The sequence below is a fragment of the Phyllobates terribilis genome, unplaced genomic scaffold (genome assembly GCF_046119375.1).
Source record: "Phyllobates terribilis strain yellow unplaced genomic scaffold, ASM4611937v1 Scaffold_7__3_contigs__length_470593459, whole genome shotgun sequence".
NCBI lineage: Eukaryota > Metazoa > Chordata > Amphibia > Anura > Dendrobatidae > Phyllobates > Phyllobates terribilis.
This window is the reverse complement of record NW_027362767.1, coordinates 151,468,604-151,481,029: the sequence shown is the minus strand read 5'-3', so window position 1 is coordinate 151,481,029 and position 12,426 is coordinate 151,468,604. Positions and strand designations below refer to the sequence as shown.

General features: G+C 46.4%; 1 protein-coding gene across 1 annotated transcript in view; it reads right to left on the bottom strand.

Annotated features, from left to right (window-relative positions):
- VANGL2 (VANGL planar cell polarity protein 2) overlaps positions 1-3,799 on the bottom strand; it is a 103,452-nt gene extending 99,653 nt beyond the window's left edge. Inside the window, exon 1 of the mRNA XM_073639430.1 lies at positions 3,411-3,799. The gene's annotated coding sequence lies outside the window, so the exon portion shown is untranslated. The remainder of the gene's footprint in view (positions 1-3,410) is intronic.
- Positions 3,800-12,426: the final 8,627 nt, after the last annotated feature.

Here is a 12,426-nt window from a genome sequence, read left to right as displayed (position 1 = left end):
TTTGGCCAGCCATCTAATGTATATGGCCAGCCTTATTCAAAATACATTTTGAGAGTCTTTCCATAGATATTTAACTCTACAGGTCATTCATACACATCCAAAAATATACTAGAGCAAATCAACTAGGGTTCTGCAAGAAAAAAAATCATCATCATGTTCTCCCCGTGTTTGCGTGGGTTTCCTCCCACACTCCAAAGACCTACTGATAGGGAATCTAGATTGTGAGCCCCAATGGGGACAGTGATGATGATGTCTGTGAAGCGCTGTGGAATTAATGGCACTATATAGGTGAGTAAAATAAATAATCATCCACTGCCAACAAGACCAAGCCTAATCAACTGTCACCAGAGATAAGTCAGGAAGATCAGTCCCGCAAAAAAATGGGTCAACAAAGGTCAAGTGTCTACCAAAGAACAGCTTTTCAAAATACCTTTCGGAAGGCCTTCTGAAGCCGAGCGAGCGGTCCTGTGTATGGGATTGTTGGTTCAGGGGGCTGTCAGCTGAATGGTCAGCTGAAGCATGGCTCGGCTGACAGCCATCTAATGGGTATGGTCAGACTCACTCAAAATACTTTTCATGAGGCTTGAAATAGATATTTAGGTGAAGATCTACTGGTCATTCAGACACGTCCAAAAATATACCAAATCACCCATGGGTGTGCAAGCAATAATAGTCCTCATCCACGGCCAACAAGACCAATCCCAATCAACTGTTACCAATGACCAGTCAAGAAGATAGGACTCACAAAATTATGAGTCTAGCAAAGAATACCATCAAAGGGTTCGTTGGTATTGTGGTTTCCAGTCACATACACAAAGTCGCCACCTGGTCTTTCATAAATAAATCCAAAGCGCCCAAATAAGCTAGCACTTTCCCATCAATGGTCGATTTTCTCAGACAGGACTAAATGTACAAATCCCAAGAAGACTCAATCATTGACTGGCTCCAACCACAAACGAGGAGCCTCCTACCTGAAGACCAGACATTTGTAGGTCATCAGTATTGGAAACAAAAGCTAGTGAAGAAATCTACAACAACCAAGGTAAGGTTGATGAATGTTTTTGCAACGTAATTTATGTTGTATTGTATTTGTGGTTCTCCAGGAGGTGACAGCACCTTCGGCCAAGGAAAACCTCTCTGTGTGACAATGGTGCCATGTACATTTGAGGGACTCCCTCAGGTCTCCCCCTCTGAAGTATCCTAGATCTTTCCTTTACTGACCATATGACCTAAAGTACGTAAAAGGGTTGGCCACTAATTGGACAAACCCCTCTTAAATGCTTTAACCACCGTGAATAAACTATAAAAATGTACACTCGCCTCCCACACCGGTCCCATTCCAGCGCAGGGTCTCACTTTCTTAGATGATGTAATTGGCGGCCTCTACTTGGCTGCAATGCTCACACATCGCCTTGACGTCTGAGTTTTGTCCAGGAAAGTGTGAGCAAACAGCTCATCAGCGACCGCTAATTGTCAAGCAAGTGCTGGGATACCCAGTGCAGAAATTGCTGGAGCAGCGCTGGTGGAGAACAAGCTTTTTGGGTTTTTTTTACTCAAGGGATTACATTATTTAAAAGGAGTTGTCAAAGTAGTGGAAAACCCCTTTAAATCTTTGGTGTAAGGCTGGCCATATACATTAGATATGTCAGCCGGGCAATCTCTCCCAACCCCTCCATACACAAATGCTGGGCTCAGCCGAAGATTCCCATGTTCACTATGAGGAAGCCTCTGCCAGTCTCCTCAACCAATCAAAAGGATAGGGAAACTGAAGTCAAACTGATGTTCCCCGGCATCACCTGTTCGGGGAATAGTCGGGAAGCCCCAATACACATTAGAAAATCTGTAGATTCAGCCAATTTATCTTGTGGGTATGGAGGCCTTCACTATACCGATGATTTCCAACAGCGCAATCACACTACCAAACTCACTTTTTAGAAGTTGGGCCTCAAGGGCCATTGGGGGACATGTAATTCAGATCTAGTGTGGTACATTTGCTCTACTAGTCACCAGCGTTTCTGAGAGTTTTGGGCCTCCATAGGCAATAGGACTGATGGTTACAAGCTTAGCTACCACACAGGGTCCCAAACTCAGGAGACAATTTATAGTTTATGGCTACAATAGATTCCAAGTTCAATCACGGGTTCCTCATGGTTAGCAGGTGGCTGCCAGCCGGTATAGGGCTCAAGACCACCAACAGGCATTAGAGGAACCCACGATCACAAAATTGTCAGGCCAACCTGACAACCAACGACACATACTGGAACCACCAGAGCCAACAGTTTCATAGTCAATATTAAACCCACAATTACGATAGTGGGCCACAGCCTGATATGGGGACACCACTAACATTGATCTTCTGGATTTCAGGTGCCCCATAACCTGGCTAAGGGGAACTAAAATAAAGTGTTTGAACATGGGTTCCCATAAATGGGGACATACCGGTTGATCAAGTCCACTATTGTGATTTCGGATCACTAGTAGATAGCAGGTTGATGGTTAGTCCCTGGTAACATGGTACCCTAAAAACTAGTAGTCAATTGGCAAACACAGGAGCCCTGTCAGTTAATGCCCACCCATGATCCCAAATGCAATCATGGTTCCTCAATATTCAGGACGCAAATGTCAACCATGATCTTGGTGCTACAACCTTTGTCCGTGCACCCAAAATATTAAATTGCAATAAGACCATAAAGAAGCAGAGCAGATGGTGAAGTTGTGCCCCCCCCCAATTTATCAGTAGGTAATCCATATCTCCGCCGTATTAGTCTGTATAAGGGAATGTTAATGATTAACATGCTCTCCAAAATCCCAGCAAATTGTGACATTAACCCAACTGTAGGGGGTCATTCGCCACATGACAAACAAACCAAACTGGGGTGGCTAGCAGGCAAGCAATTTCAAGCCTAATAATCAGGGACTCGTGGGCAGCTCCCTCTCCAGATCCACCCCGACCGGCTGCATCCCCACCGGGCTGGGACGTTAGGAAAGTCCATGGATTCACAGGGCCTTCTGGAAAGGAACATGGACATAATCCAACCGAGCCCCTTCCTGGTAAAACCTTTAGGATTAGCCGCCCCTTATCTCCAGATTACATTAATGAGATTGGAAGTGTGCAGCAGATCTCCAGAACATAAGAAGATCACAACGTGGAGATCCTAAATCTGCACAGTCACAGATTGCAAAACCGGCTCCTAAATATGACAGATTAGATTCATGACCAGATCTAATGGCAGCAGATCCCCCCCCCCAGCAGTGGCAGAGAATGGCCCCCATCAGATCAGTTACAATGTATCAGCTCAGTGTTACAATGTCTCCATAACTAACCCCACCTCCTCCTACCTTGTTCTCCAGCCTGGCAGACCCCCCAACAAGTGCATAAAAAACAATATTGAAAATTTTCTGCAGCTTACCCCCCAAGCTCCTTGGAAAAGCCTCAGACATGTGCAATCCTCCAGCTTCCAGGATCACTTCTTGGGAAAGGAGGAGGGGGGAAGGGAGGGAAGCAGGACTGTGGCTGTTTTTTTCAAAAAAAAAAAAAGGGAGGAGGAGGGGAGGTAGAGTCTTCTTTTATATGAGGAAGCTTTTGTTGTCCGGGGTTGTGTTAGAAAATCCACATTTTGCAAATAAGAGGTGAAAAAATAAAGGGGTAGATCCCAATCCTGGAGAGTAGATCCCGATGGGTAAGAGCAGAATTCCAGGCGGATGGATAAAGTGATTTCCCCAGGATGTGTGTAGTTGTGTGTGTCTCTCCAGAATGCAGATTCTACACCTCTGTGGCAGCTCCAAGGACAACCCTTTCCCTTCCTCCTCCTCCTCCTCCTTCTTCTCTTCTTCCTCCTCCTCCTCCTCTGCTCCTGCCCTTTCTCACCATTGTCTGAGATCACATTCGCATATCCCCTTTCTCTTTCTAATCTGTTGCTGTTTCAAGGGGATTGGACCTCAGGGCTTCCCCCTTGATCTTATTTTGGGACATTATCCTCTTGTTTTGGAAGCTTTTTGTTTTGTAACGCCCTCACCAGTGAAGACCAACAGATCCCTTTGTTGGAGGCGGATTCACCCTGGCACTGCCATGTAGTGCAGCACTACTGCCCCGACACTAGGGGGAGCTGTAGAAGCTTTGGGCCCCATTCATTATTGCATTTGTGCTTTTTTTTTTCTATTTTTTTTGCCTGTTTTTTTGTTTGCGCCTTTTATAAACCCTATTTTATCTCTGGCCGCCTGTTTTTTTTAGATTCATCATTGGGAACCGGGTTTGAGGTTTTGGCTGATTCATCAATTGCAACTTTTTGAAACATTTCAGAGGAACATGTAACTTTTGCTCTAAAAGGTCACATAACAGGTTAAAGACCAAAAATAATTTTTTTGATTGCCCAATTTGGAGCAAAAAAAAACATTAACGAGTTTCCCAATAGAAAAAAAAAAGAAGAGACGTGATGATTAATCGGCCACTATTTCTTTTGCACTTGCACCTCTTTTCTTGCCCCTTCGTGTGCTCTGGATGTAGTGTTTTTTTTTCTATAGTTTTCATTAAGGGAATTGAAAATATACTGAATAAAAAATAACTGCAAAATGGCTTGTAAAAACCCTACCTAAAACATAGAACCTAAAAGATGCTGCAAAAAGCCCTGCTGTGTGAATCCAGGCTTAAAAAGTCTTACTGCCTGGAATGCTTAGACCCATGTGTACATGAGGCACTCGGGATAACACCCACCATCCCAGGTCCAGTACAATAATCCCACATTTGGGGAGCTGTCCGCTTTCAGTTATATCTGCGTCAGAGCCGGAGTGTCGTTTCCCAGCTCCACCATTCGCCTGTGCTGAAGGGGCAAAATACTATGTGGGGGCATCACTGTGTGGGGGGCAGGACTGTAGGGGCATCATACTATTTGAGGGGGACACTAGCTGCATCTTACTATGTGTGGGCACAGTGGGGGGTGTCATAGTGTGACGGGGGCACTGTGGGGTCGTCATAGTGTGTAGGGGTGGACTGGGAATATCACATTGTGTGGGGGGTTACGGTGATCGCATGATGTGTGTGTGTAAGTTGACAATATGGAGGCATCACTGTTTGTAGGTGGGACTGTAGGGGCATCATACTATTTGAGGGGGACAGTGGGTACATCTTATTGTGTGTGGACATCGGGGGTGTCATAGTATGACGGGGGCTCTGTGGGGTCATTATAGTGTGTGGGGGGTTCTGTGGGGTCATTATAGTGTGTGTGGGGTCATTATAGTGTGGGGGGGGCTCTGTGAGGTCATTGTAGTTTGGGGGGGCTCTGTGGGGTCATTATAGTGTGTGGGGGGCTCTGTGGGGTCATTATAGTGTGTGTGGGGTTCTGTGGTGTCATTATAGTGTGAGGGGGGTTCTGTGGGATCATTATAGTGTGTGGGGGGCTCTGTGGGGTCATTATAGTGTGTGGGGGGGTTCTGTGGGGTCATTATAGTGTGTGTGGTGCTCTGTGGGGTCATTATAGTGTGTGGAGGGCTCTGTGAGGTCATTATAGTGTGGGGGGGCTATGTGGGGTCATTATAGTGTCTGGGGGGTCATTATAGTGTGTGGGGGGGTTCTGTGGGGTCATAGTGTGTGGGGGGTTCTGTGGGGTCATTATAGTGTGTGGGGGGTTCTGTGGGGTCATTATAGTGTGTGGGGGGCTCTGTGGGGTCATTATAGTGTGTGGGGGGTTCTGTGGGGTCATTATAGTGTGTGTGGGGTCATTATAGTGTGTGGGGGGTTCTGTGGGGTCATTATAGTGTGTGGGGCTCTGTGGGGTCATTATAGTGTGTGGGGGTTCTGTGGGGTCATTATAATGTGTGGGGGGTTCTGTGGGGTCATTATAGTGTGTGTGGGCTCTGTGGGGTCATTATAGTGTGTAGGGGGTTCTGAGGGGTCATTATAGTGTGTAGGGGGTTCTGAGGGGTCATTATAGTGTGTAGGGGGTTCTGAGGGGTCATTATAGTGTGTGGGGAGTTCTGTGGGGTCATTATAGTATGTGGGGGGTTCTGTGGGGTCATTATAGTGTGTGGGGGTTCTGTGGAGTCATTATAGTGTGTGGGGGGTTCTGTGGGGTCATTATAGTGTGTTGGTCTCTGTGGGGTCATTATAGTGTGTTGGGTGCTCTGTGGGGTCATTATAGTGTGTTGGGTGCTCTGTGGGGTCATTATAGTGTGTGGGGTGCTCTGTGGGGTCATTATAGTGTGGGGGGCTCTGTGGGGTCATTATAGTGTGTGGGGGTTCTATGGGGTCATTATAGTGTGTGTGGGGTTGTGTGGGGGGTTCTGTGGGGTCATTATAGTGTGTGGGGGGTTCTGTGTGGTCATTATAGTGTGTGGGTCTCTGTGAGGTCATTATAGTGTGTGGGAGGTTCTGTGGGGTAATTATAGTATGTGAGAGGTTCTGTGGGGTCATTATAGTGTGTGGGAGGTTCTGTGGGGTCATTATAGTGTGTGGGGGCTCTGTGGGGTCATTATAGTGTGTGGAGGGTTCTGTGGGGTCATTATAGTGTGTGGGGGGCTCTGTGGGGTCATTATAGTGTGTGGAGGGTTATGTGGGGTCATTATAGTGTGTGGGGTGCTCTGTGGGGTCATTATAGTGTGTGGAGGGTTCTGTGGGGTCATTATAGTGTGTGGGGGGCTCTGTGGGGTCATTATAGTGTGTGGAGGGTTATGTGGGGTCATTATAGTGTGTGGGGTGCTCTGTGGGGTCATTATAGTGTGTTGGGGCTCTTAGTGTTATAGTGTGGGGTCATCTTAGTGTTTTGGGGTCCACTATGGGCATCATATAGTGTGAGTGTCATGGCACTTGCATTATGTATGTCTGTGTGAGGGGACAATAAGGAGCCATCAATATGTTGGGCAACATTGTGTGGGGGTTACTGGGGGGTCATCATAATCTGTGGGGGAGTCATTGCGGTGGCATTATAATGTGTGTAAGGGGACAATAAGCAGGCATCAGTGTCATATGGGGTACATTTAAAAATGCCCCAAACACCCTCCTGTAAAATTCCTGAGTACGTACATGACATCTTTGTCGCTCATAACAACCAATCACATCGCAGCTTTCATTTTGCAAGATCAGAATATGAAATGAAAGCTGTGCTGTGATTGGTTGCCACGGGCAACAGAAAGGGATTTTGTAGACAGGTTCATAAATCTCATTTCGCTGTCATCTTAAGCCAACTGGGCGGAGCTTTCAAGGCCAGATGTATGGTTGATGTGATATTCTCTGTCCCTCCCTGTTGGTCAATAAGTCCCCAAGGAGGAAGGGGAAATATGGGGACCCCTCATCACTTGTAGCCCAGAAAGGTCGGCGGCCCGGCCTGAGGATGGTGCGTCTATCACGCCTTGTCATCAGGATATTAAATTGATTCTCGTGCTGCCATCAGCTGCCGCCTTGTAGCTTCACATTCCTGCGCCCCGTACACATTACCGTCCCCTGCGCTTCTCTGCAGATCGCGGACAGACGGCGGCCGAATATAGCAAACAATCGATATATTACCGCAATACACCAGAGCAGCCCCCGGAGCAAGAGGAAGCCCCCTGTATACAGCGCTTGTATCTAATCCTATCCTGTGTGATACTGTCTCCTGAGCTGTGTATCTAATCCTCTCCTGTGTGAAACAGTCTGCTGAGCCGTGTATCTAATCCTATCCTGTGTGATACCGTCTGCTGAGCCTGGTATCTAATCCTCTCCTGTGTGACACTGTCTGCTGAGCCGTGTATCTAATCCTATCCTGTGTGATACTGTCTCCTGAGCTGTGTATCTAATCCTCTCCTGTGTGAAACAGTCTGCTGAGCCGTGTATCTAATCCTATCCTGTGTGATACCGTCTGCTGAGCCTGGTATCTAATCCTCTCCTGTGTGACACTGTCTGCTGAGCCGTGTATCTAATCCTATCCTGTGTGATACTGTCTGCTGAGCCGTGTATCTAATCCTCTCCTGTGTGATACTGTCTGCTGAGCCGTGTATCTAATCCTATCCTGTGTGATACTGTCTGCTGAGCCGTGTATCTAATCCTATCCTGTGTGATACTGTCTGCTGAGCCGTGTATCTAATCCTATCCTGTGTGATACCGTCTGCTGAGCTGTGTATCTAATCCTATCCTGTGTGATACTGTCTGCTGAGCCGTGTATCTAATCCTGTCCTGTGGGATACTATCTGCTGAGCCATGTATCTAATCCTATCCTGTGTGATACCGTCTGCTGAGCCTGGTATCTAATCCTCTCCTGTGTGACACTGTCTGCTGAGCCGTGTATCTAATCCTATCCTGTGTGATACTGTCTGCTGAGCCGTGTATCTAATCCTATCCTGTGTGATACAGTCTGCTGAGCCGTGTATCTAATCCTATCCTGTGTGATACTGTCTGCTGAGCTGTGTATCTAATCCTATCCTGTGTGATACTGTCTGCTGGGGGGTGTATCTAATCCTAGCCTGTGTGATACTGGCTGCTGGGCCGTGTATCTAATCCGATCCTATGTGATACTGTCTGCTGAGCCGTGTATCTAATCCTCTCCTGTGTGATACTGTCTGCTGAGCCGTGTATCTAATCCTATCCTGTGTGATACTGTCTGCTGAGCCGTGTATCTAATCCTATCCTGTGTGATACAGTCTGCTGAGCCGTGTACCTAATCCTATCCTATATGATACAGTCTGCTGAGCCGTGTATCTAATCCTCTCCTGTGTGATACAGTCTGCTGAGCCGTGTATCTAATCCTATCCTGTGTGATACCGTCTGCTGAGCCTTGTATCTAATCCTGTCCTGTGTGATACTGTCTGCTGAGCCATTTATCTAATCCTATCCTGTGTGATACAGTCTGCTGAGCCGTGTATCTAATCCTATCCTATGTGATACCGTCTGCTGAGCCTGGTATCTAATCCTCTCCTGTGTGACACAGTCTGCTGAGCCGTGTATCTAATCCTATCCTGTGTGATACAGTCTGCTGAGCCGTGTATCTAATCCTCTCCTGTGTGATACAGTCTGCTGAGCCGTGTATCTAATCCTATCCTGTGTGATACTGTCTGCTGAGCCGTGTATCTAATCCTATCCTGCGTGATACTGTCTGCTGAGCCGTGTATCTAATCCTATCCTGTGTGATACTGTCTGCTCAGCCGTGTATCTAATCCTATCCTGTGTGATACTGTCTGCTGAGCCTTGTATCTAATCCTGTCCTGTGTGATACTGTCTGCTGAGCCGTTTATCTAATCCTATCCTGTGTGATAAAGTCTGCTGAGCCGTGTATCTAATCCTATCCTGTGTGATACCGTCTGCTGAGTCGTGTATCTAATCCTATCCGCTGTGATACTGTGTGCTGAGCCGTGTATCTAATCCTCTACTGTGTGATACTGTCTGCTGAGCCATGTATCTAATCCTATCCTGTGTGATGCTGGATGCTGAGCCGTGTATCTAATCCTATCCTGGGTGATACTATCGGCTGAGCCGTGTACCTAATCCTATCCTGGGTGATACTATCTGCTGAGCCGTGTATCTATTCCTATCCTGTGTGATACTATCTGCTGAGCCATGTATCTAATCCTATCCTGTGTGATACTGTATGCTGAGACGTGAAACTAATCCTATCCTGGGTGATACTATTGGCTGAGCCGTGTATCTAATCCTATCCTGTGTGATACTGTCTGCTCAGCCATGTATCTAATCCTATCCTATGTGATACTGTCTGCTGAGCCGTGTATCTAATCCTCTCCTGTGTAATACTCTATGCTGAGCCATGTATCTAATCCTATCCTGTGTGATAGTGTCTGCTGAGCAGTGTATCTAATCCTATCCTGTGTGATACTGTCTGCTGAGCCGGGTATCTAATCCTATCCAGTGTGAAACTATCTGCTGAGCATGTATCTAATCCTATCCTGTGTGATACTGTGTGCTGAGCTGTGTATCTAATCCTATCCTGTGTGATACTGTCTGCTGAGCTGTGTATCTAATCCTATCCTGTGTGATACTGTCTGCTGAGCTGTGTATCTAATCCTATCCTGTGTGATACTGTCTGCTGATCCATGTATCTAATCCTATCCTGTGTGATACGGTCTGCTGAGCCGTGTATCTAATCCTATCCTGTGTGATATTGTCTGCTGAGCTGTGTATCTAATCCTTTCCTGTGTGATACGGTCTGCTGAGCCGTGTATCTAATCCTATCCTGTGTGATACTGTCTGCTGAGCCGTGTATCTAATCCTATCATGGGTGATGCTGTCTGCTGAGCTGTGTATCTAATCCTATCCTGTGTGATACTGTCTGCTGAGCCGTGTATCTAATCCTCTACTGTGTGATACAGTCTGCTGAGCCGTGTATTTAATCCTATCCTGTGTGATACTATCTGCTGAGCCGTGTATTTAATCCTATCCTGTGTGATACTGTCTGCTGAGCTATGTATCTAATCCTCTACTGTGTGATACTGTCTGCTGAGCCGTGTATTTAATCCTATCCTGTGTGATACTATCTGCTGAGCCGTGTATCTAATCCTCACCTGTGTTATACTGTCTGCCGAGCCATGTATCTAAACCAATCCTGTGATACTATCTGTTGAGCCGTGTATCTAATCCTATCCTGTGTGATACTGTCTGCTCAGCAGTGTATCTAATCCTATCCTTTGTAATACTGTCTGCTGAGCCGTGTATCTAATCCTATCCTGTGTAATACTGTCTGCTGAGTCATGTATCTAATCCTATTCTGTGTGATACTGTCTGCTGAGCCTGTATCTAATCCTATCCTGTGTGATACTGCCTGCTGAGCTGTGTATCTAATCCTATCCTGTGTGATACTGTCTGCTGAGCCGTGTATCTAATCCTATCCTGTGTGATACTGTCTGCTGAGCCGTGTATCTAATCCTATCCTGTGTGATACTGTCTACTGAGCCGTGTATCTAATCCTATCCTGTGTGATACTGTCTGCTGAGCTGTGTATCTAATCCTATCCTGTGTGATACTGTCTGCTGAGCCGTGTATCAAATCCTATCCTGTGTGATACTGTCTACTGAGCCGTGTATCTAATCCTATCCTGTGTGATACTGCCTGCTGAGCTGTGTATCTAATCCTATCCTGTGTGATACTGTCTGCTGAGCCGTGTATCTAATCCTCTCCTGTGTGACACTGTCTGCTGAGCCGTGTATCTAATCCTATCCTGTGTGATACTGTCTACTGAGCCGTGTGTCTAATCCTATCCTGTGTGATACTGTCTGCTGAGCCGTGTATCTAATCCTGTCCTGTGTGATACTATCTGCTGAGCCGTGTATCTAATCAAGTCCTGTGTGATAATATTTGCTGAGCCGTGTATCTAATCCTATCCTGTGCGATACAGTCTGCTGAGCCATGTATCTAATCCTATTCTGTGTGATACAGTCTGCTGAGCCGTGTATCTAATCCTATCCTGTTTGATACTGTCTGCTGAGCCATGTATCTAATCCAGTCCTGTGTGATACTATTTGCTGAGCCGTGTATCTAATCCTATCCTGTGTGATACTGTCTGCTGAGCCGTGTATCTAATCCTATCCTGTGTGATACTGTCTGCTGAGCCGTGTATCTAATCCTATCATGGGTGATGCTGTCTGCTGAGCTGTGTATCTAATCCTATCCTGTGTGATACTGTCTGCTGAGCTATGTATCTAATCCTCTACTGTGTGATACTGTCTGCTGAGCCGTGTATTTAATCCTATCCTGTGTGATACTATCTGCTGAGCCGTGTATCTAATCCTCACCTGTGTGATAATGTCTGCCGAGCCATGTATCTAAACCAATCCTGTGATACTGTCTGCTGAGCCGTGTATCTAATCCTCTCGTGTGATACTGTCTGCCGAACCGTGTATCTAATCCTATCCTGTGTGATACTGTCTACCGAGCCATATATCTAAACCAATCCTGTGATACTATCTGTTGAGCCGTGTATCTAATCCTCTCCTGTGTGATACTGTCTGCTGAGCTGTGTATCTAATCCTATCCTGTGTGATACTGTCTGCCGAGCCGTGTATCTAATCCTGTCCTGTGTGATACTGTCTGCTGAGCCATGTATCTAATCCTATCCTGTGTGATACAGTCTGCTCAGCAGTGTATCTAATCCTATCCTTTGTAATACTGTCTGCTGAGCCGTGTATCTAATCCTATCCTGTGTAATACTGTCTGCTGAGTCATGTATCTAATCCTATTCTGTGTGATACTGTCTGCTGAGCCTGTATCTAATCCTATCCTGTGTGATACTGTCTGCTGAGCTGTGTATCTAATCCTATCCTGTGTGATACTGTCTGCTGAGCCGTGTATCTAATCCTATCCTGTGTGATACTGTCTGCTGAGCCGTGTATCTAATCCTATCCTGTGTGATACTGTCTACTGAGCCGTGTATCTAATCCTATCCTGTGTGATACTGTCTGCTGAGCTGTGTATCTAATCCTATCCTGTGTGATACTGTCTGCTGAGCCGTGTATCTA